This window comes from Calidris pugnax, unplaced genomic scaffold, assembly GCF_001431845.1.
Source record: "Calidris pugnax isolate Ruff unplaced genomic scaffold, ASM143184v1 scaffold219, whole genome shotgun sequence".
Lineage (NCBI taxonomy): Eukaryota > Metazoa > Chordata > Aves > Charadriiformes > Scolopacidae > Calidris > Calidris pugnax.
The window spans coordinates 2963965-2975426 of NW_015094507.1; the positions used below are offsets into that span (position 1 = coordinate 2963965).

At 46.6% G+C, this 11462-nt stretch overlaps 1 protein-coding gene across 1 annotated transcript in view; it reads right to left on the reverse strand.

Moving 5' to 3' along the window:
- The window catches only part of COMMD1 (copper metabolism (Murr1) domain containing 1), a gene marked incomplete at its 5' end in the record, with an annotated part of 84546 nt that overhangs the window by 72786 nt on the left and 298 nt on the right, over nt 1-11462 (reverse strand). The window lies entirely within an intron of this gene.

Sequence of the window (11462 nt, forward strand, 5' to 3'; positions counted from 1 at the left end):
CCCGGAGCCTTCTCTTCTCCAGGCTGAACCCCCCCAACTCTCTCAGCCTGCCCTCACAGCAAGGGGGCTCCAGCCCCCGAAGTATCTCTGTGGTCTCCTCTGGCCCCGCTCCAACAGGTCCATGTCCTTCATCTTGTTCTAAAGCCAATGATCCTCTAGGGGTGAGCTTGGAGCCCTCTCATTAAGTTGTGGCCAACCCTCCCTGCTCAGGGAGGCTCACAGGGAACCAGAGTGGCCATTCAGACAGCAGCTCAAGTTGCCAGAGGTTCTCACCCTACAACTTCTGCCCCATTGGTCCCAATGACTAAAACATAGAATTGTAATGGTTGGAAAAGATCTTTTAAGATCATCAAGTCCAACCATTAACCCAACACCGCAACGGTACCACTAACCCATGTCCCTTAGCATCATGTCTACCTGTCTTTTAAATACCTCCAGGGATGGTGACTCCACCACTTCCCTGGGCAGCCTGTTTCAAGGCTTAATAACCCTTGCAGCAAAGAAATTTCCCCTAATATCCAAAAAGAGACCCAAGAGCACCAATGAACAAAAGGCTTCATGCAACAGTTGTAGCACCATAGTAATTTGTGCTGCTATACGTACTGGGAATGGAATATTTCAGATGTTCAGCTTGTGAAAAGGTTGACTTCCAAACCTCCCTTTCCTATGCTGGCTGTGAACTCCAGTGGCTCAGGTAAAAGCTTTGATAACGCGTCTTTGATAGGGTGATGGTTATGGAATTGGAATTCAGACATTGGAATGGGCTGCCCAGGGAGGTGGTTGAGGCACCATCCCTGGAGGTGTTCAAAAGACAGGTTGATGTAGTGCTGGGAGGTATGGTTTAGTGATGGTGTTGCTTCTTGTTTGTTGTGTGGGTGTCTATTTTTGTCAGTTAGGTTGACGGTTGGACAAGATGATCTTTAAGGTCCCTTCCAACCTAGAAGATTCTGTGATTCTGTGAATGCATTAACAGTTCTCTCTCTTGCTCCATTCTCCTTCTGAACTTGTTGTGAAATGAGGATGTATATGTCAGCAGAGGAGAATGTGCCCATCCCAATGTGAAGGATCCATTGACTAGGTTTTTTTCCTAATAAGATTAACGTCTACTTGCAATGAAAAAAAAATATGTATATTTGAAGAAAGAAGGAAATCCATTGTCTGCCTCATGTGAGACTGGCAAAGTTGGGATAAGAATTTTTACTCCATTGCCAACATCAGCACTCTCCTGGAGCAGGCAAGCACTAATTTTCCTTCCCACCAGTTGTAACAGACACAACTTTAAAAGTATATAATAAAGAATATAATTTCAGTGTACAGTCCCTTTTCCTTTCCTTTCCTCTCCCTTTCCCTTCCCTTCCCTTTCAGTCCTTCTTTATGCATCAAACCGAAGATAAGAAAACTCAAAGTCTCCCTTTTTCATAAGCCACATTTAAAGAGGAAATACAACTCTTCTTCCAGTTGAGAGGTGCTGGCCCAGGTTGCCCAGAAAAGCTATGGAGGGGTTCAAGGCCAGGTTGGACGGGGCTTGGAGCAACCTGGTCTGGTGGGAGGTGTCCCTGCCCAGGGCAGGGTGGAGGAACTGGGTGATCTTTCAGGTCTCCTCCAACCCAAACCATTCTATGATTGTACAGACTCATACTGGTCCAGAAGACCACCAGCACTGAGGTGACAGCAGTGAAGGTCATTACCCTCCTCAGCATTTCCCCCTGGCCTTGGGGAACTGGAAACAGAGCATTAGTGTTACTGCTATAAAGGCATGAAACTACACGTGAAGCCCAAGGGAGTCTCTCTCCCTTTTCAAATATACTCCATACAGCACATGTTTGATGAATACTAATTAGGTATAGTAGAAGCGTTTAATTTGTAATAATGAACTTCAAAGGCAAGATCTGTCTCCCTCGTCTTCAATCCAAGTAGACTCTTGTTAAGGTCAAGAGAAACACTAACACTGATCAATCTGGACTAATGAATATCAGCATAATCAATATAATTGCCTTTCTGTGCATGCATGTGTGCATACACACAACATACGCTAAGCACACACACATATATCTACATAAATTATGCAAATCATATCTGGGGCGGGGGGTGAGAAAGAAATAAAAGTCTTATTCAACATATTCATTAACAACCTGGATGAGGGGATGGTGTGTACCCTCGGCACGTTCACTGATGACACAAAACTGGGAGGGGTTGCTGACACACCAGAAGGCTGTGCCGCCATCCAGTGGGATCTGGACAGGCTGGAGAGTTGGGCAGAGAGGACCCCAATGAAGCTCAACATGGGCAAGTGTAGGGTGGTGCACATGGGCAGGAATAACCCCCTGCACCAGGACAGGTTAGGAGTTGACCTGCTGGAGAGCAGCTCAGCAGAAAGGGACCTGGGAGTCCTGGTGGACAACAAGTTTCCAAGGAGCCAACAATGTGCGCTCGTGGCCAAGAAGGCCAATGGCACCCTGGGGGGCATCAAAAAGAACGTGGCCAGCAGGTGGAGGGAGGTCATCCTGCCCCTCTGCTCTGCCCTGGGGAGGCCCCATCTGGAGCACCGGGTCCAGTTCTGGGCCGCCCAGTTAGGAAGGACAGGGAACTGCTGGAGAGAGTCCAGTGGGGGCTATGAAGATGATAAAGGGAATGAAGCATCTCTCTGCTGAGGAAAGGCTGAGAGACCTGGGGCTGTTCAGCCTGGAGGAGAGAAGGCTGAGAGGAGACCTCATCAATGCTGAGCAATAGCTAAAGGGCAGGTGGCAAAAGGACTGGGTCAGGCTCTTCTCAGTGGTACCCAGTGACAGGACAAGGGGCGATGGGCACAAACTGGAACATGAAAAATTCCATCTGAACATGAAAAGGAACCTCTTTCCTGTGAGGGTGGCAGAGCCCTGGAATGGGCTGCCCAGGAAGGTGGTGGAGTCTCCTTCTCTGGAGACATTCAAACCCCACCTGGACACGTTCCTGTGGGACCTGCTCTGGGTGACCCTGCTTTGGCAGGGGGTTGGACTGGGGGATCTCCAGAGGTCCCTTCCAACCCGACCATTCTGTGAAATAGAGTGCATTCAAAACTTGCTGGTGCTATTTATGATTAAAATACTACTTCCCGGCAGAACTTATAAAAATACAACAAATTGAACCATACATTTGGATGGGAAAAGGGAAATCAACAGGGTATGAAGCATCGGGACCGCCATGGAATCCAACTTTCTCAGCAGCACATTGTTCTGGAAGCCCATTAACAGAGAATTAGCAGATTTTAAGTAGATCATTTTAAAATTAAGACATAATGCAGAGTCATTATAAACAAGAAGAGCTGGTACTGACCTGCCTGCTCTAGACAGAAGAGATTGGGCAGCCCCCACCTCCACAACCGGGACAAAGCAACTAGATCTCTACTTGCAGAGATCTAATCAACGCTGTAATTGAGGAAAAACGCAGAGAGAGAGAAAGAGACTTGCTTCTCCTTTGGGCAATACAGAGCTTACCACACCTGTGATACTTCAATGACGCAGGTCTGATGACTTCTCTTAATTTAATGCTTTTCCATAGATAAGAACATAAGAAAAAACAATATGACACAAAAGGTCAAGTAAACCATTAAATGTAAGGTGAGCCATTTTCACTGAAGTGGCACCATTATAGTGGCACTTCACAGTCTCAAATGAAAGGGGTCTTGGATCAGCCTCGTTAGGTAATGACCTTTTACCTCTGTCTCACGCTTGAGTTACAGAAAACACTACTAATTAAATGATGACATTATAATGGTGGGAGCCCTCCTGTTCCTGCCTGCCTTCAGGATTTGCGCCCGCAGCTGCCCAGGAGTAGGAAGACTCTGAGGTTTGTGATGTGGAGGTGCAGATTTCTTGCTCACACCCTGGGGTTCAAACGACAGCCCCAGGCCATCACCTCCACATCCCACAGCCACCGGCAACATCACTGCCTTCTACACCTCCCACCAGTAATAACAGCAGCAATGAAAGCAGTATGGCAAATACGAAAGGCTTTAACAACACCAAGTTTTGCAACTGGAGAAATCACAGGAACAGGAGTATTAATAAAAAATTGTTCTTTCCGGCTGACACAGACCAGCAATAAAATGCTGCTGTAGGCAGTGAAGCACTGATCTTCTGTCAATGGTCTTCAACCACGGCACACCCTGCAGCCAACCTTCCTCTCCCATTCATTCTTTTGAAGAATTTTCCCCCTCTGCTTTACGTTATTCCTACAACCGCCAGCTGCAGCACTCCTTACTTGAACTGACTGCACATACACATACCTAAAATCCAAAATAACTCATATTGCAAGCCCTGTTAAGAACGCCTCGGGGCAGCATCCATGAACTTTTTTGCCACCACAATACAGCAGGTGTAAGTTCAAGCAAACATTCAATTTTCTGTCCTCCTAAGATGATGCTGGATTGGGCAAAAAAAAACCAAAAACCAAAAAGCAGTAACCGTAGGCTTTACATACCGAGAAGAGAAAATGTATGCTGCAACCCCAGACATTGCAAAGGTGGCAGTCAAGCTGTGTTCAGATTAGTGAGCTACAGAATAGAGGTGCTTTCCTAAATTAAAAAAAAAATAAAAATAGGAAGACTAGAATTGTTATTTAGTTGTCCCAGTCAAACATCAATGGAGATAAGAATGGTTTTCTTATGCATGTCCAATTATAACACTGTAGACATTCCCTCCCTCCTGAAATTCTGTGCAAAGTCACTGTAGGTATATTTTTGCCTAGCCCAATAGCAAATGCAATTCTTCCTAAGAGGCACAGTGATTTCCTGGAGTGAAAGGCACACCACGTCGTAGGATGCTATTTTGGGTAGAAAGCACCTCAAATGGACACAGGACTTGATACCACTTTCCAACCAACTTGTTTCCTTTCCCTGACTTGAGAAGAACGAGCCACGCTTACCCAACTTCCTTTTTAGTCAGCACATAGCACCCTGGCAGTTCTGAGTGGGAAAGAGCAAGCAGCCTCTCCTATTAACTCTTCCCAAACTGTAACAAGTGATGTTCCCCAGGGGTCAGTACGGGGTCCAGTCCTCTTCAATACATTCATCAATGACCTGGATGAAGGGATGGAAAATACCCTCAGTATGTTTGCTGATGACACAAAACTAGGAGGGGTGGCTGACACACCAGAAGGCTGTGCTGCCGTCCAGAGAGACCTGGACAGGCTGGAGAGCTGGGCCAAGAGAAACCTAATGAAATTTAACAAGAGCAAGTGTAGGGAGCTGCACCTGGGGAGAAATAACCCCCTGCACCAGGACAGGTAGGGGCTGACCTGCTGGAGAGCAGCTCTGAGGAGAAACACCTGGGAGTCCTGGTGGACAACAGGATGACCATGAGCCAGCAATGGGCCCTGGTGGCCAAGAAGGCCAATGGCATCCTGGGGGGCATCAGGAAGAGTGTGAGCAGCAGGTGGAGGGAGGTCATCCTGCCCCTCTGCCCTGCCCTGGGGAGGCCCCATCTGGAGCACTGGGACCAGTTCTGGGCTCCCCAGTTCCAGAAGGACAGGGAACTGCTGGAGAGGGGACAGCAAAGGGCCACAAAGATGATTAAGGGCCTGGAGCATCTCTCTTATGAAGAGAGGCTGAGGGACTTGGGTCTTTTTAGACTAGAGAAGAGAAAGCCGAGTGGGGGTCCAATCAATGCTTATAAATACTTTAAGGGAGGGAGTCAGGAGGACTGGTCTTTTCTCAATGGTGCCCAGTGACAGGACAAGAGGAAATGGGCACAAACTTGAGTATAAGAAGTTCCACCTAAACATGAGGAGGAACTTCTTTCCTGTGACAGTGGTAGAGCACTGGAACTGGCTGCTCAGAGAGGTAGTGGAGTCTCCTTCTCTGGAGACATTCAAAAACCACCTGGACAAGATCCTGTGCAACCTGCTCTAGGCAGACCCGCTCCAGTGGGAGGGTTGGACTTGATGATCTCCAGAGGTCCCTTCCAACCCCATATGATTCTATGATTCTATGACAGCACATGCTAAGGGCACTGATCAGCCCCCAAAGCTGGTGCCACTCCAGAGCATCTTACACACCAAGCGATTTTAGCTGCTAGTAGCACCGAGTCTTCTCCCCCCACATAAGCCTCAGATTGTGATCAAGAGGTTTCTCATTCAACAGATTTTCTCTGAAGGCACGAAGAAAAGTAGTCACTAGAAACAGCTGGGCATTTCACCATACAGCTCCTAGAGGGGATTTACATGCACATCAGTGGCACAGGACAGCCAAATAACGGCAGTACCAGTAGCCTCGGGGCTGAAAACAGTGAAATGAAACATCACAATCATTAAAAAAATCTGGTGGAAATATCAGCCTGATTGCTAATGAAAGCCAGCAACGGAAGAGGGCTGGTGGATGTTACACAGCGCATATAGAGAGTTTGGGTGCATCTCGTATGTTGGGTATGAAGCTCTTAGTTCTCATGTATTACTTACATGAAGTCGGGTTGATATTTCCCCAATGACACACCACTGTATTTATGACAGATGGCGACACCCTCAGTATTTGTGAAAATAATTACTTATAATAAAATAGACTCCTCACACTGACATTTTTATTGTCATTTAGCCAAGGTACAGTTTGTTCTGCAGCAGAGGAGAGAACCAGGATGCTCCCAACACAGCATCCCCCAATCACGGCTGATAAAGCCGATAGCCTGCTGCCACCAAAAGGAAAACACTGGAATTACTCCAGATGTAAAGCAGCTTTTTATTACCAGTGGAAATAATGCAGTAAATTAAACTTATGTAAGGAGAAGACAAATACAGTATTTTAATCAGGATAAAAAAAGTCTTTGAAAATCAAAAAATCTGGGGGTAAGAATTTGCAAGAGCCGATCTCCCCCAGTTTCTCGATGTTTTGAAACCGTGAAGACAGAGGGTAAAAATCAATTGCCAGAAGAACACTGAAAGGGTACCATTCTGCAGGGCGAGCCTTCCGAGGGCTTTGTTCTACCTTCCAGTATGTTCCACACAAGAAAATAAATGAGATTTTTAAATAAATAAGTGTAATAAGGTAACACGGTTCCTCTAGAAAATAAATTTGGCATTTTAGAAAGAGGTCAGATGATTCATGCACATTTATCAGACCGATGGGCAGGAAAGGAAACAGCTGGAAGAAGCAGATCATCACAACATCAACACAATCTTTTATAAATACAAAACCAGAACTACCCTATAGGCAAACCAGGGGAAAAGAAACATTTAATACTTACTGCTGCAGTGAATATGATATGGTTTTGTGGCCTTTATTCATCTCCATACTGTTCAGAGGTGCCATGCTCTGCACAGGTGGAATGCAGGGGGGGACAGAAAAGTCCTTCACCTTATTTATACTCAGCTCTAATACAAGCCAGTGGTTGATTTATGGTACTGATCCATGATTACTATTTAGAAGACATGAAGTAGTACAACAATTAAGTCACAAGGGCAATGAATCTCTCTGCTTCTTACAAGGTGGGCATCAGAGGAAAAAAAAATCCTCAAGAGAAAGGAATTATTCATCCATCTAATTTAGGTGCTTACACCTAAGCTTCTGATTATAAAGTCAACAGAAGACAGTATAAGACATCTTTTCCACATTGACCATTCAAAGCACCAGGGCTTCTACATGAGGTATCTGAAAAGGAACAGTATGGCCTCCTCCCAAAAGAATGTATTTGGTGTGATTAGGTACTGTCATCTCTGGAAACATAAAAGTTACCCCTCTTCTTCTGAACTTCAGATGCAGATCACTGCACACAGGGAAATGGCTGCACAAACGACTCCTCTCACTTTCTGTTGCTATTCTGCTGTTTGTTCCCCTTCCTCCACCACCCAGAGGAGGAAGGAAAAAACAAAACCACAAAAAGATAACAGAAACATGGTTGTTAGCAATTTAATCGTGCAGATTTTTCATAATGAACTCAAGAGCATTGTGATATTAAGACTGGAATAAATTTGCTCAGAAATTCACGTGACAATTGACACGCAGAGACAACACGGAGCTTGCTCACATCCAGGATATGTGTCCAAAGGCTGAGACATTAACCGAGATGTTATAAGCCCAGAGGAACAATTTTGAAGTTCGCCATTATCAGCAAAGAACAACATAGCACAAAAAATGCCCCATGTTTAAATCCACAGAGATACTTAAAAGTATCCCAGGCACCTCTCTGAAGTACCCGTGTGTATGCTCTGCAGTTCTCAGCTGCTTAAAGGTTTAGTTGAGCAACTCATCCCCTCACCTCCCCCTGCCACACCATCCAAACAGAAGGAAATCACTCACACCACGTCTCTGTCTGATGCCTTCAGACAAAGGATTTTTCCACTATGTAGATGGAGGAAAAGGAAAGTAAGTTTAAGCCTCCCTACTTCCAAAGCACAACTAATAACCTTTCCTCCCCACACCGGGAGTTGTGAAAGAGAGATGGCCCTCAAAATGACCAGAAAGTCAAGGGATTTTTTTTAGGATGCTCTACAACAGAGAGCCTGAAACTATCCATGGGACATAGGTGTTACTTCTTGTAGGTCACCCACTAGAAATAAGCACCCCAAAATCGATATAAAGTTGTGATCTGTACAAAGTAGTTCGTCTATTGCTTAGCTCAAAACTCCAACTTTAAAGTGTGCTGAACTGCATAAACTTTGGTTATTTCCCTGGAATTCTGTCTATAAGGAGATGAGCAGAGTGGTGGCAATGAAGACCACGAGACACACCTGACTACAGTGAGATGCTAATTCACATTGGAAGGTGTGACCTTGAAGACCACAGTTGTTACCAGTTTTGGTTCTTAAAGCAGCACACGGGAAACGTGACATTCTCTCCCCAACTTACTGCCATCCTCCTAAGCTGTATGCCTATGTTACAACAATGCATAAACGTCCAGTAATTTTAATCACCTGTATTTTCTGGGGCCTAAATTAACATTCTGTCCAGAAGAGGACACCTCAACAGTTCTTGAATAAGAGTTGTATTTGAGAGGGAAAGGAAAAAAAAAAACCAACCCACAGACAAAACCAGAGTGTCTGAAGTCCTGCAAGAATCAATCTTTATGATTCAGCTTTCATTCCAGGCTTGTCATGGCATCATGTGATCATTAAAGAAACAACGGACCCTTCATAAAAGCAGAAAATGAGTGCCAGCATCCTCATCAAATCCCAAATCTAAGTTTCTCTAGCTATTTTCTCTGGATGTGGCACCACCTTTTCTTCTGGCCTCAGACACCTCCCGCTGGCTGAGCAGCTGTCACATTGCAGGGATGGCTGAGGAGCTCCCCATTCCTGCAAACAAAACCAAAGCCTACACAGGGCTTGGAGATTATTCATATAAGGTTATCGTTTATCTAAAGTTACTGCACTGCTGCCTTGAAAGAACTAGAAAAATACTAGCCGTGTTCCATGTGTTACCTGACACACCTCTCGGAGGCAAGTCAAAAGCACCTCAGAAAAAAGCACCAAGAAAAACAGGTGAGGGGAAAAAATAAAAAAGGATATAACCGTTAGGTCTGAAAAATCACTATCAGAACATTGGAGAACAGGTACCACAGTAAAATTTGGTTTAGGCATATTTAGACAGGAAACTAATTTAAAGAATGAAACTGAAAAGCAAATAAAGAGTTGAACAAGAATCTACAGCGAAGTGTTGAAATATCAGCCAGAGTACAGGGGGGACAGGGAACATAGGAAGAATTAGTTTCTTTTTTCCTCAAGGAATAGGATACAGCAGAAAGCCATCTTTTTCTCAGGGATACTGTCAGGCAGAACTCAAAACTTTCTGGCTTTTAGCCATGGATTCAGACATTGATACTTAGGTTATTTCCTGAGCTCTGGTAGTGCAAGTCAGCATCACCTCACGGACAAAGCATGGAAAAGGCAGCGAGCCCAGTTCTGAGAAACTCCAGTTCAGTGCTCAGTACCTCACCAGCCACTGACTTCACCCCACTCCCATGTGCCAGCAAAAGAGCTTGCTGCTGAAGAGAGAGCACACCTTGCTTCCAGCCCACCTTCACTCCTGGCTACATAGTCCCAACCCCTCCTTCAACCATCCCTGATGCCTGTCACATCTTTGTCATGAGACAAGTTAAAGACAGGAACTTCACAGTAATTATGGTTTTTTTTTTTCCCTTTCCTTCCTTTGAGTAGTTACTCGATAACATAACAGAAACCTGTCAGCTCACAGAGTGGTCCAGAAAGCAACATAGTTGTCAGAAGGTAAGAAGCTGCAGAATCACAGAATCATATGGGGTTGGAAGGGACCTCTGGAGTCCACCCCCCCCTTGCCAAAGCAGGTGCAGCTTTGGTCGAGAAGGTCCAGAAGTGGATTGGGTGAAGGAGGCAAGACCAGAGATTCCAGCAATACCATACTTCCTAACTGGCACACTGTGTCTGGCAGAACCTGGGGCAGACCCAACTGTTCTGCCCACTGTCCTCAGGCATGGAACCACAGAATGGTTTGGGCTGGAAGGGACTTTAAAGACCATCCAGTTCCCACCCCCTGCCCTGGGCGGGGACACCTCCCACCACACCAGGTTGCTCCAAACCCCCTCCAACCTGGCCTTGAACCCCTCCAGGGATGGGGCAGCCACAGCTTCTCGGGCCAACCTGGGCCAGGCTCTCACCACCCTCACACCAAACAAGTTCTTCCCCACAGCTCAGCTCCATCTCCCCTCTTTCAGGGTCAAGCCCTTCCCCCTCCTCCTAGGGCTCCCCGCCCTGATACAGAGTCCCTCCCCATCTCTCCTGGAGCCCCTTGAGGGACTGGAAGGGGCTCCAAGGTCTCCCCGGAGCCTTCTCTTCTCCAGGCTGAACCCCCCACCTCTCTCAGCCCCCCCTCCCAGCAGAGGGGCTCCAGCCCTCCCAGCATCTCCGGGGCCTCCTTTGGCCCCATCCAACAGCTCCATGTCCTTCTGCTGGTGGTGGCCCCAGAGCTGGCTGTAGCCCAGCATACCCAACAATAAAGAAACACCAAATAGGAAGCAGGTTCTCCACCAGGTGCAGTCCCTTCCCCCATGCACAGAGGTGGGGGGGCTGCTGGTGACAGCGCTGTGGGCATTTTGTGGTAATTTCTCTCTTAAAAAGCGCACACACACACACACACAGAGTTACTTTTGACCTTGCAACAAATAAGAGCCCAGATGAAAGCAAGGAGTCAACTCCTTTTGAGCTTTCTGAGGTGGCTTTTTTTTTTCCTCACCCTACAGACTCACACGAGGTGAGCCCAAGGCTCCTTCAGAGAAGGGCGATTTAAAAGACATTCTTTTGACCATCTTCGGCGGCACAAGCGGCGGGGCCGGGGAAGCACAGCCCGAGAAGCTGCGGCGGCTTTATTTGTGCGGAAAAAACGACGCTTTTTTTCACAAATACCCACTGCATTAATTTGTTTTCCCTCAGGAACGTCCTCAGAATCCACGGCCCCAGCGTCCAACCCCTCGCCCTCCCCTACCCCTGGCTGAGGGGAGCGGGGCAGACCCCCCCCCCCCCCCCCC